Raw genomic sequence first — 15238 nt, 5'->3', positions numbered from 1 at the left:
GTACAAAACTGATAGAGACATAACCCAAGCGATTTGCAGCTGTAATCACAGCAAAAGGTGGCGCAACAAAGTATTAAGTTAAAGGGGCCGAATAATATTGCACACCCCACTTTTCAGTTTTTGAATTTCCACTAAAATTTAAAATAACCAATAAATTTCGGTCAACTTCGCAATTGTGTTCCACTTGTTGATTCTTCACCAAATATTTACAGTTGGTATCTTTATGTTTGAAGCATGACATGTGGAAAAAGGTTGAAAAGTTCAAGGGGGCCAAATACTTTCGCAAGGCACTGTAAGTGTGATAATTCCCTTACCTCCTCTATTTTGATTTATTCCCCCTCCTCCACTCCCGGGTACATTCCTCTGTTATACAGTTGGTACAGAAAGTATTCAGATCCCTTTAAATGTTTCACTCTTTGTTTCATTGCAGCCATTTGGTAAATTCAAAAAGTTCATTTTTTTAACATTAATGTACACTTTGCACCCCATCTTGACTGAAAAAAAAGAAATGTAGTAATTTTTGCAAATTTATTAAAGAAGAAAAACTGAAATACCATGTGGTCATAAGTATTCAGACCCTTTGCTCAGACACTCATATTTAAGTCACATGCTGTCCATTTCCTTGTGATCCTCCCTGAGATGGTTCTACTCCTTCATTGGAGGCCAGCTGTGTTTAATTAAACTGATAGGACTTGATTTGGAAAGTCACACACCTGTCTATATAAAACTTCACAGCTACACTGCCCACTGCCACGTCACGGCAAACCTCGCAGTGGGTCCTACCGCCCTAACGGAGGGGAGCAATGAGACGACCACCACCACAGCAGCCATGCACCGGCAGAGCAGATGGCCTGGAGTCTCCAGACCGCGGTGCTCCCCAAGCACAGAACCACAGCAACAATGGCCACCAAACAGGACCAACACCAAATGAAAGGAGTCCCCATCGCCCCCAAGGAGTGGAGCCGTGCACCGACCACAGCCACAGTGGCAATGCAACAGCATGGCAGATGGCCTGGTGTCTCACAGCACCCATGCTGCAAGACGGAGTCCCCATGACTCCAGACCCACTACGAGGTTTGCTGTGACGTGGCAGTGGGCTTCATACAGTCTGATCAGAATGTTAAACTAAAAACCTCATGTTCAGTTAAATATATTTTTGCCAAGAGGCATTAGATCATTGCATGATTTTTGGAGGTGCTGTCCTCTCTCTTTTTTCAGCATACTTTATGGCAGAGTGGCCCGACGGAAGCTTCTCCTCAGTGCAAGACATATGAAAGCCCACATAGAGTTTGCTATAAAAACACATGAGGAACTCCCAGACTAAAAGAAATGTCGTGCCTGCCGCTTCTCTCCCTAACCGCCGACATGCTTACCCAGCCATGCGCGCTCCTGCTGCTGATGCCGCGTCTTCCTTCTCCTCCCGGTGTGTGTGCGCGTCCATCGTCCTCCTCGCTTCCGGTTTCTTCTCAGTCTCCCGGCTCCCGTCGGCTGCGCATGCGCCCTTCACCTCCTGGCTTCTGCGGCGCATGCGCATTTCCACTGGCTGGTTCTTGGACCCTCCGTTCCTCCTTCCCTTGATCCTGGAGGATCCTGACCCGGGAGTTCTACGGTACTCCTCCCATATATCAGGTAGCCTTCCCCCCTGTTCCTTGCCTGATTGTCATTGTGTTTTGCACTTGATTCAGGTCCCTCGTTGTCCTGCGTTTTTGTTGTCTATCTTCCTTTCAGTCCTGTATTTTGTCCTGCCCTGTTTCCTGTGCTCTCTTTGTCCGTTACCTTCCTGTGTGCCCACCTAGCACCATTCGTGCGTTTCCGTTTGTCCCTTGTTCGTCTCGTGTCCTCATCGTGTCCTGCTTCCCATACCTCCTCTTGGACTAATAGTAGCTCTGTCTCAGTCTCCAGACACCGCTATTCGCTTCTTCGTCTCCTCCTGTGACTCCTACCTCCTGTCCCCAGGTATCAGCAATAGTCTCCCCTGGGCCTGCCCCTGATGCTCCCTGTATAGGGGGTGGTCCATCAGGCCAGCTCACCCTAGGGAGGTTCATTGTCGCGGTCCTGCGGGTAGACTCTAGGAGTTTCTCTCTCCTTATTCCATTACGTTACAGTACAATCAGGCCATGGACCCCGCTGGCACCCCGTCCCCAACCCAAAAGGAACTTCTATTTCTACGGGAGAATCAGACTAGGATTATGTCCTTTCTTAAAACTATGGAGTCCTGCCTCTCGGCCCTCCAGACAACCGATCAGGGGAGCGCATCCCAGCTGGCCAGTCTCCAACAGGAGCTTGCTCAGCAGCGTGATACCCAGGCCCATATCCTTAACTATATGGCATCTGTGGATGACCGTCTCCTCGCTCTTCAGACCGCTGCCTCTGCCTCAACACAGGCCACAGTTCCCCACCTGCCGCCCTGCCTGGTGAAACCACCATGGTACAGCGGAGATCCCAAGTTATGTAGGGGGTTTCTTAACCAGTGTCAACTACATTTTGAGTTGCTGCCACAGCAACACCCCACAGATCGAGCCAAAGTGGCTTTTGTGGCGTCCCATCTGGAGGGAGAGGCTTTAGCCTGGGTCAACCCTCTTTGGGAGCGTGGTGATCCTTTAGTCTCACAACTTTCCTCCTTTCTTGACACCTTCCGTAAGGTATTCGATGAGCCGGGTCATTTGGTCTCTGTTACTGAGGCGCTCTTTAACCTCCACCAGGGTACGTTCTCTGTGGGTCAATACGCCATTCGGTTTCGCTCCTTATCTTCCGAGGTAGGTTGGAACAATGAAGCCTTGGTGGGAGCTTTTTGCCGTGGTCTTTCAGCTCAAATTAAAGACGAGCTGGCGGGTCGGGATACTCCTACATCTTTGGAGGATCTGATTTCCTTGGCAACTCGCATTGATTTACGCTTTCAGGAGCGTTCCCATGAGGCCGCTAGGGAGAGAAGATTTCCTCGAGTTCCTTCAGCTACCCGTAGTCCTTCTCGCTCTAGTCCTGTGTCAAGTTCGGCTGTTCCTGCCCCGGAGCCCATGCAAGTGGACCGACTCAAGCCTGTAGAGCAGCGCCAAAGGGAAAGTGTCATGATCTCTGCAGGCAGAGATCATAGCAAGCCTATAGAGGGACAAGCTCTCGGAAGATGGAACTATACTGACCATGAACTAAGCCTGCCGCGCAACTAGAAATAGCCAGGTAGCATTTCCTATTTATAGCTAGATGCCCAGCTCTGGCCTAAGACCTAAATAGCTAGCAGAGGGAAATATAAGACCTGGCTCACCTCTAGAGAAATATTCCAAAGAAGACAGTAGCCCCCCACATATAATGACGGTGAGTTCAGATGAAACAACAAACGCAGCAGGAAAATAGTCTTAGCAAATTTGAGGTCCGCTTACTAGATAGCAGAAGACAGATAGTATACTTTCATGGTCAGCAGAAAAATACTAACAAAACACCATCCAGAGATTACCTTAAACTCTGGCATTAACTCATAACGCCAGAGTAGCAATCCCTGATCGACGAGAGCTTTCCAGACACAGTAACAAAACTTCAGCTGCGAACTGGAACAAATAGGCAAAACAAAACATGGACAAAAGTCCAACTTATCAGTAGTTGTCTAGAAGCAGGAACAAGCACTGAGAGGCATCAGATAACATTGTTGACCGGCAAGAAACCACCAGAGAAATGAGCTTAAATAGCGACACCCACTACTGATGGAATCAGGTGAAACAGGAAAGAGGATGACAAGTCCAATTCCACAAGCGGCCACCGGGGGAGCCCAGAATCCAAATTCACAACAGTACCCCCCCCTCAAGGAGGGGGCACCGAACCCTCACCAGATCCACCAGGGCGACCAGGATGAGCCCTATGGAAGGCACGAACAAGATCAGAAGCATGAACATCAGATGCATTGACCCAAGAATTATCCTCCTGGCCGTAACCCTTCCAGTTGACCAGATACTGGAGTTTCCGTCTGGAAACACGAGAGTCCAAAATTTTCTCCACAACGTACTCCAACTCACCCTCAACCAACACCGGAGCAGGAGGCTCAAGAGAAGGTACAACAGGTACCTCATACCTGCGCAATAACGACCGATGAAAAACGTTATGAATGGAAAAGGACGCAGGGAGGTCCAAACGGAAAGAAACAGGATTAAGAATCTCCAATATTCTATAAGGGCCGATGAACCGAGGTTTAAACTTAGGAGAAGAGACCCTCATAGGGACAAAACGAGAAGACAACCACACTAAATCTCCAACACAAAGCCGAGAACCAACACGACGATGACGGTTGGCAAAACGCTGAGTCTTCTCCTGTGACAACTTCAAATTGTCCATAACCTGCCCCCAGATGTGATGCAATCTCTCCACCACCGCATCCACTCCAGGACAATCCGAGGATTCCACCTGACCGGAGGAAAATCGAGGGTGAAACCCCGAATTACAGAAAAACGGGGACACCAAGGTGGAAGAACTGGCCCGATTATTGAGGGCGAACTCTGCCAATGGCAAAAAAGCAACCCAATCATCCTGGTCAGCAGAGACAAAACACCTCAGATATGTCTCAAGGGTCTGATTAGTCCGCTCGGTCTGGCCATTAGTCTGAGGGTGAAAAGCAGATGAAAAAGACAAATCTATGCCCATCCTAGCACAGAATGCCCGCCAAAATCTAGACACAAATTGGGTACCTCTGTCAGAAACAATATTCTCAGGAATACCGTGCAATCGGACAACATTCTGAAAAAACAGAGGAACCAACTCAGAAGAAGAAGGCAACTTGGGCAGAGGAACCAAATGGACCATTTTAGAGAAACGGTCACAGACCACCCAGATGACAGACATCTTCTGGGAAACAGGCAGATCTGAAATAAAATCCATCGAGATGTGTGTCCAAGGCCTCTTAGGAATAGGCAAGGGCAACAGCAGTCCGCTAGCCCGAGAACTACAAGACTTGGCCCGAGCACAAACGTCACATGACTGCACAAAGACTCGCACATCTCGTGACAGAGAAGGCCACCAGAAGGATCTTGCCACCAAATCCCTGGTACCAAAAATTCCGGGATGACCTGCCAATGCAGAAGAATGTACCTCAGAGATGACTCTGCTGGTCCAATCATCCGGAACAAACAGTCTATCAGGCGGACAACGATCCGGTCTATCCGCCTGAAACTCTTGCAAGGACCGCCGCAGATCAGGAGAAACGGCCGACAAAATTACTCCCTCCCTAAGGATACCTGTGGGTTCAGAATTACCAGGAGAGTCCGGGTCAAAACTCCTAGAAAGGGCATCTGCCTTAACATTCTTAGAACCCGGTAGGTATGACACCACAAAATTAAAGCGAGAAAAAAATAAAGACCAGCGCGCCTGTCTAGGATTCAGGCGTCTGGCAGTCTCAAGATAAATCAAATTTTTGTGGTCAGTCAATACCACCACCTGATGCCTAGCCCCCTCGAGCCAATGGCGCCACTCCTCAAACGCCCACTTCATGGCCAAAAGCTCCCGATTCCCAACATCATAATTCCGCTCTGCGGGCGAAAATTTGCGAGAAAAGAAGGCACAAGGCCTAATGACGGAGCAGTCGGAACCTTTCTGCGACAACACTGCCCCAGCTCCGATCTCCGAAGCGTCAACCTCAACCTGAAAAGGCAGATTCACATCAGGCTGACGCAACACAGGGGCAGAGGCAAAACGGCGCTTAAGCTCCTGAAAGGCCTCTACAGCATGAGGGGACCAATTAGCAACATCAGCGCCTTGTCTGGTCAAATCAGTCAGTGGTTTAACGACATCCGAAAAACCAGCAATAAATCGGCGGTAAAAGTTGGCAAAGCCCAAAAATCTCTGAAGACCCTTAAGAGAGGAGGGCTGAGTCCAGTCACAAATAGCTTGCACCTTGACGGGATCCATCTCAATGGAAGAGGGAGAAAAAATATACCCCAAAAAGGAAATTTTCTGGACCCCAAAAACGCACTTAGACCCCTTCACACATAAAGAATTAGACCGCAGAACCTGAAAAACTCTCCTGACCTGCTGGACATGAGAGTCCCAGTCATCAGAAAAAATCAGAATATCATCCAGATATATTATCATAAATTTATCCAGAAAATCGCGGAAAATATCATGCATAAAAGACTGGAAAACTGAAGGGGCATTAGAAAGACCAAAAGGCATGACCAAATACTCAAAGTGGCCCTCGGGCGTATTAAATGCGGTCTTCCACTCATCCCCCTGCCTGATCCGCACCAAATTATACGCCCCACGAAGATCAATTTTAGAGAACCACTTAGCACCCTCTATACGAGCAAACAAATCAGTAAGCAATGGCAATGGGTATTGATACTTAACAGTGATCTTATTCAGAAGCCGATAATCAATACATGGTCTCAAAGAGCCGTCTTTTTTTGAGACAAAGAAAAACCCAGCTCCCAAGGGAGAAGAAGATGGACGAATATGTCCCTTTTCCAAAGACTCCTTTATATATTCCCGCATAGCAGCATGTTCCGGCACAGACAAATTAAACAAACGACCCTTTGGATATTTACAACCCGGTATCAAATCTATGGCACAATCGCACTCACGGTGCGGAGGTAACGACCCAAGCTTGGGTTCGTCAAAGACGTCTTGATAATCAGAGAGGAACTCAGGGACTTCAGAGGGAATGGACGACGAAATAGAAACCAAAGGTACGTCCCCATGAATACCCTTACATCCCCAGCTCAACACAGACATAGCTCTCCAGTCCAAGACTGGGTTGTGAGACTGCAACCATGGCAATCCCAGTACCAAATCGTCATGTAAATTATACAGCACCAGGAAACGAATAATCTCCTGGTGATCCGGATTGATACGCATGGTTACTTGTGTCCAGTATTGTGGTTTATTATTAGCCAATGGGGTGGAGTCAATCCCCTTCAGAGGAATAAGAGTCTCCAAAGGCTCTAAATCAAAACCACAACGATTGGCAAAGGACCAATCCATAAGACTCAGAGCGGCGCCAGAGTCAATATAGGCGTCCGTGGCAATGGATGACAAAGAGCAAATCAGGGTTACAGACAAAATAAACTTAGACTGAATGGTGCCAATGGAAACAGACTTATCAAGCTTCTTAGTACGCCTAGAGCATGCCGATATAACATGAGTAGAATCCCCACAATAGAAACACAATCCATTCTTCCGTCTAAAATTCTGTCGCTCACTCCTGGACAGAATTCTATCACACTGCATACTTTCTGGCGTCTTTTCCATAGACACCGCCAGATGGTGCATCGGTTTGCGCTCCCGCAGACGCCTATCAATCTGAATAGCCATTGTCATGGACTCATTCAGACCTGCAGGCAAAGGGAACCCCACCATAACATCCTTAACGGCATCAGAGAGACCTTCTCTGAAAGTTGCCGCCAAGGCGCACTCATTCCACTGAGTAAGCACAGACCATTTACGGAATTTTTGGCAGAAAACTTCAGCTTCGTCTTGCCCCTGAGATAGTGCCATCAAAGTTTTTTCTGCCTGAAGTTCCAAATGAGGTTCCTCATAAAGCAAGCCCAAGGCCAGAAAAAACGCATCCACATCGCGTAACGCAGGATCCCCTGCTGGCAATGAGAAGGCCCAATCTTGAGGGTCACCCCTGAGCAAGGAAATCACAATCCTAACCTGCTGAGCAGGGTCTCCAGCTGAACGAGACTTCAGGGACAAATAAAGCTTACAATTATTTCGGAAATTCTGGAAGCTAGCTCTATTCCCTGTGAAGAACTCCGGCAAAGGAATTCTCGGCTCAGATACCGGAGCATGTACTACAAAATCTTGTAAATTTTGTACTTTCGTGATGAGATTATTCAAACCCGCAGTTACACTCTGGAGATCCATAATTGTCAGGTGCACACAGAGCATACAGAGATTAAGAGGAGAGAGAGAAAAAAGACTGCAGCAAGGCAGACTGGAGGGAAAAAAAAAAAAAAAAAAATTCCAGCAGACTTCTTATAACTCTCCTTTCTCAACCTGGGTCTTTAACACTTTAGTGGGCCGGTCAAACTGTCATGATCTCTGCAGGCAGAGATCATAGCAAGCCTATAGAGGGACAAGCTCTCGGAAGATGGAACTATACTGACCATGAACTAAGCCTGCCGCGCAACTAGAAATAGCCAGGTAGCATTTCCTATTTATAGCTAGATGCCCAGCTCTGGCCTAAGACCTAAATAGCTAGCAGAGGGAAATATAAGACCTGGCTCACCTCTAGAGAAATATTCCAAAGAAGACAGTAGCCCCCCACATATAATGACGGTGAGTTCAGATGAAACAACAAACGCAGCAGGAAAATAGTCTTAGCAAATTTGAGGTCCGCTTACTAGATAGCAGAAGACAGATAGTATACTTTCATGGTCAGCAGAAAAATACTAACAAAACACCATCCTGAGATTACCTTAAACTCTGGCATTAACTCATAACGCCAGAGTAGCAATCCCTGATCGACGAGAGCTTTCCAGACACAGTAACAAAACTTCAGCTGCGAACTGGAACAAATAGGCAAAACAAAACATGGACAAAAGTCCAACTTATCAGTAGTTGTCTAGAAGCAGGAACAAGCACTGAGAGGCATCAGATAACATTGTTGACCGGCAAGAAACCACCAGAGAAATGAGCTTAAATAGCGACACCCACTACTGATGGAATCAGGTGAAACAGGAAAGAGGATGACAAGTCCAATTCCACAAGCGGCCACCGGGGGAGCCCAGAATCCAAATTCACAACAGGAAAGACTCACACAGGGTCTCTGTTTCTACTGTGGTAGTGCTTCTCATTTTCTGCTTTCCTGTCCCTTGAGACCGGAAAACGCCTCCGCCTAGGACAGGTAAGAGAGGTCTCCCTATGTGGTTCTGATTCCTCTCTACCCTTGACTCTTTCTGTTCTTTTGCTCTTGGGTTCCAAGCGTTCTTCTGAAGTAGCTTATGTCGATTCAGGTGCGGCCAACTTCGGTGTCTCCTGATTTACCCCTTGTCCACTTCTGAGACCCAAGCTATGTCCGAATATGTCCAGGAGAATTTAGCCAGGGGCTTTATTCATAAATCCTCTTCTCCCGCCGGTGCAAGTTTCTTTTTTGTCAAGAAGAAAGATGGTTCCCTTCGTCCCTGCATCGACTACCGAGGTCTCAACAATATCATGATTAAGAACAAGTACCCGCTTCCTCTCATTCCACAGTTGTTCGACCATCTCCGGGGTGTGAGAATCTTCACAAAATTGGATCTACGTGGAGCCTACAATCTCATCTGTATCCGTTCTGGTGACGAGTGGAAGACTGCATTCAAAACTCGAGACGGCCATTATGAGTATTTGGTTATGCCTTTCGGCTTGTGCAACGCTCCCACAGTATTCCAGGAGTTTGTGAATGATGTGTTCCAGGATCTACTATATTCCTGTGTGGTAGTGTACTTAGATGATATTCTTATATTTTCTCCAGATCTCTCTACCCACAGAAGAGACGTCCGTCAAGTTCTTCTACGTCCTACCGTTCTTAGGGCATATCATATCTGACTCTGGTCTACATATGGATCCAGTAAAAGTGTCCACTGTACTGAACTGGCCGCGTCCTCAGGGAATTAAGGCAACCCAACGGTTCCTTGGATTCGCTAATTATTAACGACAGTTCATTCCACACTTTTCCACCCTGGTTCTATCTCCGCACTGATTCACAAGGGGGCAAACCCTCACTCTTGGCCTCCTGAGGCCGAGAGAGCTTTCCGGTCCTTGAAGCAAGCCTTTGCCACAGCTCCCGTTCTCCATCGGCCTGAGGTTAACAAGCCCTTCATTCTGGAGGTGGATGCTTCTGCTATTAGAGCTGGATCGGTTCTTTCTCAGAAGTCCTTCTCCGGTCGACTAGTTCCCTGCAGCTTCTTTTCTAAGACCTTCTCCGCATCTGAGAGGAACTATACTATTGGTGACAGAGAACTTCTGGCAATCAAACTAGCATTGGAGGAATGGTGGTATTTGTTGGAGGGAGCAGTACATCCATTCAAGATCTACACAGATCACAAGAATCTGGCATACATCCATTCAGCGCAAAGGCTTAACCCTGGGCAGGCGAGGTGGTCGTTGTTCTTTGCCCGATTTGATTTTGAGTTCCATTTCCGTCCTGGCGACAAGAACTTTAAAGCTGACGCCTTATCCAGATCCTTTCTTACTACCGATATCAAGGAGAGGCCTTCGCATATCGTGGATCCGAAAAAGATCATCTTGGTTGCTCCCGTTAGTTTGACTTCGTTGACTCCGGGGAATACTTTTGTTCAAGAGAGCAACAGAAGACAAGTTTTACATTAGGGTCATGCTTCCAGGCTGGCAGGTCATGTCGGCTTCAAGAAGACCTTTACTCTGGTATCGCGATACTACTGGTGACCATCTCTTCCTCTCGACGTCCGAAATTTTGTCGCTTCCTGTCCCTCGTGCACCAAGAACAAGGTTCCTAGGCATCCTCCCTCTGGTCTTTTGCATCCGCTTCCTATACCATCGGCTCCTTGGCAACATATTGCAATGGACTTTATTACTGATTTACCTCGGTCGTCTGGTCATACTGTTATTTTTGTAGTCGTGGACCGATTTTCCAAGATGGCTCATTTTGTCCCTCTTTCTGGATTACCTTCTGCTCCCGAATTGGCGAAAGTCTTCATTGCTCATATTTTTCGGAAACATGGCTTTCCTCAACATATAGTTTTGGATAGAGGAGTACAGTGCACCTCGCGCTTCTGGCGTTCATTATGCAAACTAATGAACATGACACTAGATTTATCCTCCGCCTACCTTCCGCAAACCAATGGTCACGCAGAGCGCACTAATCAAATCCTGGTCTCCTATCTTCGTCATTTCTCTAACGCCCACCAGAACAATTGGTCTAGTTTACTTTCTTGGGCCGAGTTTGCATACAACAATCACTATAGTGAATCCTCCTCCAAGTCGCCTTTCTTTATCATTTATGGACAACATCCTGGTGTTCCTCTGCCGGTACCCCCTGCCTCGGGTGTGCCGGCGGCCGATCTTCTGTCTGCGGAGTTCTCCAGGGTCTGGCAGGAGACCAAAACCGCACTTGAACGAGCTGGAGACAGAATTAAAAAACATGCCAACAAGAGGCATCTGGATTCTCCACCTTTCCAACCTGGAGATAAAGTGTGGATATCCTCTAAGTTCGTCCGTCTAAAGATTCCTTCGTATAAACTTGGTCCACGATATATTGGCCAATTTGAGGTTATTGCTCATATTAACGATGTCGCCTATAAGTTAAAGTTACCTGCCTCGCTTCGTATTCCCAATTTATTCCACGTTTGCCTATTTAAGCCAGTCATTCTCAACCAATTTCATGCCACCACTGGCCAATCGCCTCTACCTGTTTCCGCTCAGGATGTTTTTGGAGTTAAGGACATTTTAGCCATGAAGAAATCTCGAGGTCGGACTCTCTTTTTAATTGATTGGAAAGGTTTTGACCCCAAAGAGAGATCTTGGGAACATCGGGAGAACATTAATGCTCCACAAATTTTAGCCAGGTTTCTGTCTAATCTTAGAAAGAAGGGGCGTAAGGAGGGGGGTACTGTCGCGCCTGCCGCTTCTCTCCCTAACCGCCGACATACTTACCCAGCCATGTGCACTCCTGCTGTTGCTGACGCGTCTTCCGGGTCTTCCTTCTCCTCCTGGCGTTCCTCTCTGCGCACGCCCGGAGTGTGTGCGCGTCCATCGTCCTCCTCGTCTCCGGTTTCTTCACAGTCTTCTGGCTCCCGTTGGCTGCGCATGCGCACTTCACTTCCTGGCTTCTGCAGCACACGCACATCTCCGCTGGCTGGTTCTCGGACCCTCCGTTCCTCCGTCCCTTGATCCTGGAGGATCCTGACCGGGAAGTTCTACGATACTCCTCCCATATATCAGGTAGCCTTCCCCCCTGTTCCTTGCCTGATTGTCAATTGTGTTTTGCGCTTGATTTAGGTCCCTCGCTTTCCTGCTTTTCTCTGTCTATCTTCCTTTCAGTCCTGTATTTTGTCCTGCCCTGTTTCCTGTGCTCTCTTTGTCCGTTACCTTCCTGTGTGCCCACCTAGCACCATTCGTGTGTTTCCATTTGTCCCTTGTCAGTCTCGTGTCCTCATCATGTCCTGCTTCCCATACCTCCTCTTGGACTAATAGTAGCTCTGTCTCATAGTCACCGCTATCCGCTTCTTCGTCTGTCTCCTCCTGTGACTCCTACCTCCTGTCCCCAGGTATCAGCTTCCATGGCAATAGTCTCCCCTGGGCCTGCCCCTGACACTCCCTGTATAAGGGGTGGTCCACCAGGCCAGCTTACCCTAGGGAGGTTCGTTGTCGCGTTCCTGCGGGTTCACTCTAGGAGTTTCTCTCTCTCCTTATTCTGTTACTTAACAAGAAATAAGATTCTCTGGTCTAATGAGGCGAAGATAGACCTTTTTGGTGATAATTCTAAGTGGTATGTGTGGAGAAAACCAGGCACTGCTCATCACCTGCCCAATACAATCCCAACAGTGAAACATGTTGGTGGCAGCTTCATGCTATGGGGTGTTTTTCAGCTGCAGGGACAGAACAACTACAGTAGTTGTCATTGAAGGAAACACGAATGAGGCCAAGTACAGAGATATCCTGGATGAAAACCTCTTCCATAGTGCTCTAAACCTCAGACTAGGCCGAAGGTTCCCTATCCAACAAGACAATGACCCTAAGCACACAGCTAAAATAACAAAGGAGTGACTTCAGAACAACTCTGTGACTATTCTTGACTGGCCCAGCCAGAGCACTGACCTAAACCCAATTGAGCATCTCTGGAGAGACCTGCAAAAATGGCTGTCCACCAAGGTTCACCATCCAACCTGATGGAATTGGAGAGGATCTGCAAGGAAGAATGGCAGAGGATCCCCAAATCCAGGTGTGAAAAACTTGTTGCATCATTTCCAAGAAGGCTCATGGCTGTACTAGCTCAAAAGGGTGCTTCTACTCAATACTGAGCAAAGAGTCTGAATACTTATGACCATGTGATATTTCAGTTTTTCTTTTTTAATAAATTTGCAAAAATTGCTACATTTCTGGGTTTTTTTTCAGTCAAGATGGGGTGCAGAGTGTACATGAATGTGAAAAAATGAACTTTTTTGAATTTACCAAATGGCTGCAATGAAACAAAGAGTGAAATATTTAAAGGGGTTGAATACTTTCTGCACCCACTGTATGTGAGAAAATATTTTGTATGCCTGGTGTTTTGTGTTAACCCTTGTTTGTGTTGCTTTGTTTGTCCAGTTGGTGTACTGTGGTGCATGGTAGTGCCCCTCTTCCCTGGGGGGGGAAGAAAACAGACCGAGGGCTAACTCAGGAGTTAAGGCAAGGGTGGCAACCCCGGCATTTTCACCTTCAGAAGTATCCCGGGGAATAGGGCAAGCTAGGATGCCCCCTAGTGTCAGGGACAGGGAAGGAGCCCCTTGTCCCAGGGTCACCCGACAGCTGTGTCATGACACCTTATATCCAATACAAGATCAGTGGAGTTACAAAGGTGTAACCTAAAGTAATCATTAAGTGACGCTATGTACCAATGAAATGCCATCACTCACGGAGATAGAAATACCCTTAAAAGTGTGACCGTTGCAGTCACAATTTTGCGAACAGTGGTAAGTGTGTGACTTGTGATTCAGTGACCTTGGATTCAGGGACTTTCCAAGGGAGGAATTACTGAATTGCTATCTGTATTTTATCAATACTTTGTATTTATTTTTATTTAACTTTTCTGTCTGGTGCAATCCCCATTAGGAAATGTGCTCCACTATTGTTAATGCCATCCAGTGTACATCTTGCCACATGTATGCCATCCTTAAACAGCCGGTTGAAACCCAGATACTGGATCTAAATGTGCAGCTGGCAACACTGAGATCCATTGACAATATGGAAAGGAGTCTTCTGCTCACTGAGCAGATGCTCAATGGGATAGATGAGGGGGGATGGAAGGATGGAGCTGCAGGACAGTGAGGCAGCAAGCAGTTAGAAAGTGGTGTAGAGGGAAGAGTGCCAGGGAGGCTAGTCCTGATCTGGCACAACCCAATATGTTTGCTTAGTTGGCAGATGAGGGAGGTGCCAGTACAGGGGTAGCACTGCTGCAGCAAGACATGTCCTCTGAAAACCAGAGGAGTGTCTGCTCCAGTAAGGAGGGAAATAGGAGAGCAGGGCAGGCCAGACAGGTGCTGGTAGTGGGGGACTCAATTATTAGGAGAACAGATAGGGCAATCTGTCACAAAGACAGGGATCGTCAAACGGTGTGCTGCCTACCTGGCTCTTGAGTCTGACATATCGCTGATCAGGTTGACAGATTACTGGGAGGGGCGGGCAAGGACCCAGTGGTCATGGTGCACATTGGCACAAATGACAAAATGAAAGGTAGGTGGAAGGTCCTTAAAAATGATTTCAGGGAATTAGGCTGCAAGCTTAAAGCAAGGACCTCCAAGGTGGTATTTTCCAAAATACTGCCTGTACCACGTGGCATGCAAGAGAGGCAACGGGAGATTAGGGAGGTAAAGAAGTGGCTCAAGAAATGGCGTAGGAAGGAGGGGTTTGGGTTCCTGGAGAACTGGGCCTACTTCTCAGTTGGCTACAGGTTCTACGCTAGGGATGGGCTGCACCTCAATGGGGAGGGTGCAGCTGTGGTGGGGGAGAAAATGGCTAGAAGGTTGGAGGAGTGATTAAACTAGGGATTGGGGGGAGGGTATTCATTTTATAGTAGGGGAAGATAGTGCAGATAGAGACCTGGGCACAAATAAGGAAGTTGGGGGTGGCGGTGGCATCGGGGGTGGGGTTAGAACAGTTAATAATTTAAGAAAGAATAGAGGCACAGAGAGATACATAAAGTGTATGTATACTAATGCCAGAAGCCTCGCCAACAAAATGGACGAATTAGAATTAATTTTGTTGGAGCATAATTATGACATGGTTGGGATATCTGAGACATGGCTGGACGAGAGCTATGACTGGGCTGTTAACTTAACTCTCTCCCTGATTAGCCTCAGGAAAAAATGTGTAATAAAGTATAAAGGGCATAATCCCCTAAGGGCAATCAGGGACAGTGTCAGAGGCACTCCCAGATACATGTGTGTGATGTATTAAGTATTTTATATCTGTCATGAGACTCTTTTGGCTGTGAGCACTATGTAATTTATTCTGTATTTTACCTATATGCAATAATGAACAGTGCCTCAAGCGGATGATATTAAATTCTTTATCTTGGATGTAATACACATGGTATATTTATACCCAG

General features: G+C 47.3%; 1 protein-coding gene across 1 annotated transcript in view; it reads right to left on the bottom strand.

Annotated features, from left to right (window-relative positions):
• LOC143782325 (dynein axonemal heavy chain 5-like) overlaps positions 1–15238 on the bottom strand; it is a 610263-nt gene that overhangs the window by 355859 nt on the left and 239166 nt on the right. The gene's annotated exons all lie outside the window — the stretch shown is intronic.

The sequence above is a fragment of the Ranitomeya variabilis genome, chromosome 6 (assembly GCF_051348905.1).
Source record: "Ranitomeya variabilis isolate aRanVar5 chromosome 6, aRanVar5.hap1, whole genome shotgun sequence".
In the NCBI taxonomy this organism is placed as follows: Eukaryota; Metazoa; Chordata; class Amphibia; order Anura; family Dendrobatidae; genus Ranitomeya; species Ranitomeya variabilis.
The sequence above is the reverse complement of the archived record's forward strand: the minus strand, read 5'-3'. Positions and strand labels throughout refer to the sequence as shown.